Here is a 7,240-nt window from a genome sequence, read left to right as displayed (position 1 = left end):
TGCTCAGAATTCTCTGTCTGTTGCTGAGTGGATGATGGAAAAGGCTTGCTATTGCTAAACCTGTTTCTTCCACCATTATTAAAGCCTTGTTGAGGCTTTTGATCCTTCCATGAGAAATTTGCATGATTTCTCTATGATGAGTTATAGGTGTTTCCATAAGGTTCACCTAAGTAATTCACCTCTGCTATTGCAGGGTTCTCAGGATTATAGGCTTCTTCTTCAGAAGATGCCTCTTGAGTACTGTTGGATGCAGCTTGCATTCCATTCAGACTCTGAGAAATCATATTGACTTGCTGAGTCAGTATTTTGTTCTGAGCCAATATGGCATTCAGAGTATCAATTTCAAGAACTCCCTTCTTCATAGGCGTCCCATTATTCACAGGATTCCTCTCAGAAGTGTACATGAACTGGTTATTAGCAACCATGTCAATGAGTTCTTGAGCTTATGCAAGCGTTTTCTTTAGGTGAATGGATCCACCTGCAGAAGTATCCAATGACATCTTTGATAGCTCAGATAAACCATCATAGAATATATCCAGGATGGTCCATTCTGAGAGCATGTCAGAAGGACACTTTTTGGTCAACTGTTTGTATCTTTCCCAAGCTTCATAGAGGGATTCACCATCTTTTTGTTTGAAGGTTTGAAAATCCACTTTAAGCTTGCTCAGCTTTTGAGGAGGAAAGAACTTGGCTAAGAAAGCCGTGACCAGCTTATCCCAAGAGTTCAGGCTATCTCTAGGTTGAGAGTCCAACCAGATTCTAGCTCTGTCTCTTACAGCAAAAGGGAAAAGCATGAGCCTGTAGACTTCAGGATCTACTCCATTAGTCTTTACAGTATCACAGATCTGCAAGAATTCAGTTAAGAACTGAAAAGGATCTTCGGATGGAAGTCAATGAAACTTGCAGTTCTGCTGCATTAGAGAAACTAGCTGAGGTTTCAGCTCAAAATTGTTTGCTCCAATGGCATGAATGGAGATGCTTCTTCCATGTAAATTGGAATTAGGTGCAGTAAAGTCACCAAGCATTCTCCTTGCATTATTATTATTTTCAGCTGCCATCTTCTTTTCCTGTTTGATAATTTCTTACAGGTGCTTGCTGGTTTGTTGTAATTCAGCTTCTCTTAGTTTCCTCTTCAGAGTCCTTTCAGGTTCTGGATCTGCTTCAACAAGAATATTTTTGTCCTTGCTCCTGCTCATATGACAAAGAAGAGGGCACAGAAAAATAATAATAATAGAGATCCTTTTTTTTGTGAGTGAGGGAGAGATGTTAGTAGATGAATAAACAAATAGAAGGAGATAAGAGAGAAGAGAATTTTCGAAAATTATTTTTGAATAAAGAGTTAGTGATTTTCAAAAATAGTTTTTGAAAAAGGTTAGTAATTTTTCGAAAATTAAAATAAAAATTTAAAATAATTAGTTAATTAAAAAGAAATTTTGAAAAAAGAGGGAAGATATTTTCAAAAATTAGAGAGAGAGGGAGTTAGTTAAGTAGTTTTGAAAAGGATAAGAAACAAACCAAAAGTTAGTTAGTTAGTTGAAACTAATTTTGAAAATCAATTTTGAAAAGATAAGAAGTTAAGAAGTTAGAAAAGATATTTTGAAATCAAATTTTTGAAAAAGATATGATGAGAAGATATTTTTAAAAAGATATGATAGAAATTAGTTTTTGAAAAAGATTTGATTTTTAAAATCACAATTAATGACTTGATTCACAAGAAATCACAAGATATGATTCTAGGACTCAAAGTTTGAATCTTTCTTAACAAGCAAGTAACAAACTTGAAATTTTTGAATCAAAACATTAATTGATGATGTTATTTTCGAAAATATGATATAAAAATAAGAAAAATATTTTTGAAAAATATTTTTGGAATTTTCAAAAATAACTAAGAAATTTGAAAAAGATTTGATTTTTGAAAAATATTTTGAAAAAGATAAAATTTTCAAATTGAAAATTTGATTTGACTCATAAGAAACAACTTAATTTTTAAAAATTTTTGAAAAAGTCAACTCAATTTTCGAATTTGATGAGAGAAAAAGGGAAAGATATTTTTTTGATTTTTGAATTTTTAATGATGAGAGAGAGAAACATGAAAATGATGCAATGCATGAGAATTTTAGATCAAAACATGTGATGCATGCAAGAATGCTATGAATGTCAAGATGAACACCAAGAACACTATGAAGATCATGATGAACATCAAGAACACATTTTTGAAAAATTTTTAATGCAAAGAAAACATGCAAGACACCAAACTTAGAATTCTTTAATGCTTAGACACTAAGAATTCAAGAATGCATATGGAAAACAAGAAAAGACACAAAACATGCAAATGCAAAGATCAAACAAGAAGACTTACCAAGAACAACTTGAAGATCATAAAGAACACTACGAATGCATGAGAGTTTTCGAAAAAAATGCAGGATGAGTATGCAATTGACACCAAACTTATAACATGACTCAAGACTCAAACAAGAAACACAAAAATATTTTTTTGATTTTTATGATTTTATGATTTTTTTTGTATTTTCTTTTAATTTTTTCGAAAATCATTTTGAAAAAGAAAAATAAGGATTCCAAAATTTTTAATATGGATTCCAGGAATCTAGCATTCTTAGTCTAAAGCTCCAATCAAAGGGTCAGGCATGGCTTAATAGCCAGCCAAGCTTTAGCATGTAATCCAGACATGACACGCCTAACATTCCCTACAGACATGGCTTTACAGCCAGCCAGGCTTCAACATGCTTCATGAAACACTAGAATTCATTCTTAAAAATTCTGAAGAAAAATATATTTTTGAAAACATTTTTATTTTAAGATTTTTTCGAAAACAAAGGAGAAATTTTTGAAAAATTTTTTAAAAAATTTTTGAAAACAAAACAAAAAGAAAATTACCTAATCTGAGCAACAAGATGAACCGTCAGTTGTCCAAACTCGAACAATCCCCAGCAACGGCGCCAAAAACTTGGTGCGCAGAAATTGTGATTACACTTTGATTATGTAAAATTCATCGCTCTTTCTTTCCCTGGTAATGGCGCCAAAAACATGATGCCAATACCATGGTTCACAACTTCGCACAACTAACCAGCAAGTGCACTGGGTTGTCCAAGTAATACCTTACGTGAGTAACGGTCGAATCCCATAGAGATTGTTGGTATGAAGCAAGCTATGGTCACCTTGTAAATCTCAGTCAGGCGGATATAAAATAGTAATGGGGTTTTCGAAAATAATTAATAGAATAGGGATAGAAATACTTATGTAAATCATTGGTGAGAATTTCAGATAAGCGAATAGAGATGCTTTCGTTCCTCTGAACCTCTGCTTTCCTGCTATCTTCATCCAATCAGTCTTACTCCCTTCCATGGCTGGCTTTATGTGATACATCACCACTGTCAATGGCTACTTTCGGTCTTCTCTCGGGAAAATGATCCAAATGCCCTGTCACGGCACGGCTAATCGTCTGGAGGCATCACCCTTGTCAATGGTTTCATCCTATCCTCTCAGTGAAAATGGTCAACGCACCCTGTCACGGCACGGCTATTCATCTGTCGGTTCTCGATCATGCTGGAATAGGATTTACTATCCTTTTGCGTCTGTCACTACGCCCGGCAATCGCGAGTTTGAAGCTCGTCACAATCATTCAATCATTGAATCCTACTCGGAATACCATACACAAGGTTTAGACTTTCTGGATTCTCATGAATGCCGCCATCATTCTAGCTTACACCACGAAGATTCTGATTAAGAGATCTAAGAGATACTCATTCAGTCGAAGGTAGAAGGGAAGTGGTTGTCAGGCACGCGTTCATAGGGAATGATGATGATCGTCACGTTCATCACATTCAGGTTGAAGAGCGAATGAATATCTTAGAAGCGAAATAAGATGAATTGAATAGAAAACAGTAGTACTTTGCATTAATCTATGAGGAACAGCAGAGCTCCACACCTTAATCTATGGAGTGTAGAAACTCTACCATTGAAAATACATAAGTGAAAGGTCTAGGCATGGCCGAATGGCCAGCCCTTCTAATCTAAGAACCAGGCATCCAATGATGATCCTAAGATCCTAAGATGATCAAAAGATCTCTAATAGAATAGTAAAAGGTCCTATTTATAATAAACTAGCTACTAAGGTTTACAGAAGTAAGTAATTGATGCATAAATCCACTTCCGGGGCCCACTTGGTGTGTGCTTGGGCTGAGCTTTAACTTTCCACGTGCAGAGGCCATTTGTGGAGTTGAACGCCAGGTTTTGATCCATTTCTGGCGTTCAACTTTGGTTTTTGATCCCTTTCTGGCGCTGAACTCCAGAATTGGGCAGAGAGCTGGCATTGAACACCAGTTTGCATCCTCTAAACTTGGGCAAAGTATGGACTATTATACATTGCTGGAAAGCTCTGGATGTCCACTTTCCAACGCAATTAGAAGCGCGCCATTTTGAGTTCCGTAGCTCCAGAAAATCCACTTTGAGTGCAGGGAGGTCAGAATCCAACAGCATCAGCAGTCCTTCTTCAACCTCTGAATCTGATTTTTGCTCAAGTCCCTCAATTTCAGCCAGAAAATACCTGAAATCATAGAAAAACACACAAACTCATACTAAAGTCCAGAAATGTGAATTTAACATAAAAAATAATGAAAACATCCCTAAAAGTAACTAGATTCTACTAAAAACATACTAAAAACAATGCCAAAAAGCGTATAAATTATCCGCTCATCACAGTCCTTAGAGGGATTTTGGGCAGTGGGTTGGTCATCCTTTGTCATTTGTTCCTTCCTTGGCTTTCTGCTGCTTTGAATTGAGACATTCAATGTCTTCCCACTCCTTAATTGAACAGCTTGGCATTCTTCTGTTATCTATTTAGATAGCTGCTGTCTTGTCTGATTCAAGTGTTTCTCCATATTCTCATTAGCATCTTTGGTTTCTTGCAGCATCTCTTTAAATTCTACTAACTGTTGTGTTATAACAAGCAGTTGCTGATTGAGTTCAGCAACTTGTTCTTAAGGACTAAGTTCAAAGGGTACTGCATTAGCTTCTTCTTTCATGGAGGACCCACTACTTAAGTATAGATATTGATTTCTAGCAACTGTATCAATGAGCTCTTGAGCCTCTTCAATTATCTTTCTCATATGTATAGATCCACCAGCTGAGTGGTCTAGAGACATTTGGGCCTTTTCTGTAAGCCCATAGTAAAAGATGTTTAACTGCACCCATTCTGAAAACATTTCAGAGGGGCATTTCCTTAGCATCCCTCTGTACCTCTCCCAGGCATTATAAAGGGATTCATTATCCTCTTGTTTAAAACCTTGGATGTCCAGTCTTAGCTGTGTCATCCTTTTTGGAGGGAAATATTGATTCAGGAATTTGTCTGATAACTATTTCTATGTTCTTATGCTTGCTGTGGGTTGGTTGTTTAACCACCTCTTATCTTGATCTTTTACAGCAAATGGAAACAGTAATAATCTGTAGACATCCTGATCTACTTCCTTATTACGTACTGTGTCAGCAATTTGTAAGAACTATGCCAGAAACTCAGTAGGTTCTTCTTGTGGAAGACCGAAATACTGGCAATTTTGCTGCACCATGATAATGAGCTGAGGATTTAGCTCAAAACTGCTTTCTCTGATGGGAGGTATACAGATACTACTCCCAGAGGAAGCATTAGTGAGGTTAGCATATGACCCCAGAGTCCTTCTGGACTGTTCATTTCCACTTAGGTCCATGATGGAGAAAATAAAATATTTTTGTTTTTATTTTATTTAATTAAGGATAACCGAATTCAAAAGAAAAGAAAATAAAATAAAATAATTGGGAACTAGAAAATAAGTTTCGAAAACTAAAGGAAAAAAAATAAAATAAAATAGATTAAAATAAATAAAAAATTTCGAATACTAAAATGGCTAATTAATTAAAAAGATTTGAAAAATGTTGGCTATGATTTTTGAAAATTGGAGAAAGAGAAAGTGGTTAGGGAGTTTTGAAAATATATGTCTTAAAATTAAGGATACTTGTAAAAATAATCAAATAAAAGAAAAGATTTGAAAAAGATATGATTTTAAAATTTAAAGACTGAAACTTTCTCAACAAGGAAACACCAAACTTAAAATTTTTCAATCAAACTAATAAAATAGGACAAGTAATTCGAAAATTATGAATAAGAAAAGAGAAAGATTTTGAAAAATTTTATAAAGGATTTTCGAAAAACATAAAAAGAAAATTGAAAACGATTTAAAAAGATAAAAATTGAACTTTTAACTTAACTAACAAGAAACTACCAAATTTTAAAAATTTTGACTAAGTCAACCTAGGTAATTCGAAAATGATAAGTAATTAAAGGAAAAGATTTTTTTTTTTGAATTTTTGAATTTAATGAGGAAAGAGAAAAACAATAAGACGACACCAAACTTAGAATTTTTAGATCAAGACAAAGAAAGCAAATAAGAAAACTTTGAATGTCAAGATGAACACCAAGAACACTTTGAAGATCAAGATGAACACCAAGAACAGATTTTGGAAATTTTTAAGAAAATAAAAAAAACAAAGGACACCAAACTTAAAAATTTTTATACTTTGGACACTAATAATTCGAAAATGCACAAGAAAAATAAGGAAAGACACAAAACAATAAAAACTAAAGATCAAACAAGGAAAATAAACAAGAACATCTTGAAGATTAAGAAAGAACTAAGAACATATAATTCGAAAATTTGAAAGAAAAATAAAATCATGCAATTGACACCAAACTTAAAACATGAAACCAAATTCAAACAGAAGAATAAATTATGAGGTTATTGGTTTTTAAAAATTTTCGACAATAATTTAGAAAAAGAAAATAAGGATTTTAAAATTTTAACCAAAAACAATAATAGAAGTCTCAATTTTAGTGACTCTAAACCAAAAAAGAAGATAAATTTTTACTAATCTAAGCAACAAAATAAACCGTCAGTTGTCCAAACTCGAACAATCCCACCAACAGCGCCAAAAACTTGGTGCACAAAATTGTGATTATACATTTCACAACTCCGCACAACTAACCAGCAAGTGCACTGGGTCGTCCAAGTAATACCTTACATGAGTAAGGGTCGATTCCACGAAGATTGTTGGCTTGAAGCAAGCTATAGTTATTTTGTAATTCTTAGTCAGGAGATTAATGATAAGAGTGATTGTATTTATGAAAAATAAATAACATGAAATAAATAGTACTTGTGATTCAGTAATGAGAAACAGGCTGAGGTTCCGAAGA

General features: G+C 33.9%; 1 non-coding gene across 1 annotated transcript; it reads left to right on the top strand.

The window, feature by feature from the left end:
- Positions 1–558: 558 nt before the first annotated feature.
- LOC112761267 (small nucleolar RNA R71) lies at positions 559–662 on the top strand. The gene has a single exon (XR_003181669.1). It is a non-coding gene; the product is annotated as a small nucleolar RNA R71 (small nucleolar RNA).
- Positions 663–7,240: the final 6,578 nt, after the last annotated feature.

Source organism: Arachis hypogaea, chromosome 16, assembly GCF_003086295.3.
Source record: "Arachis hypogaea cultivar Tifrunner chromosome 16, arahy.Tifrunner.gnm2.J5K5, whole genome shotgun sequence".
In the NCBI taxonomy this organism is placed as follows: Eukaryota; Viridiplantae; Streptophyta; class Magnoliopsida; order Fabales; family Fabaceae; genus Arachis; species Arachis hypogaea.
This window is presented reverse-complemented; position numbering and strand designations above follow the sequence as displayed.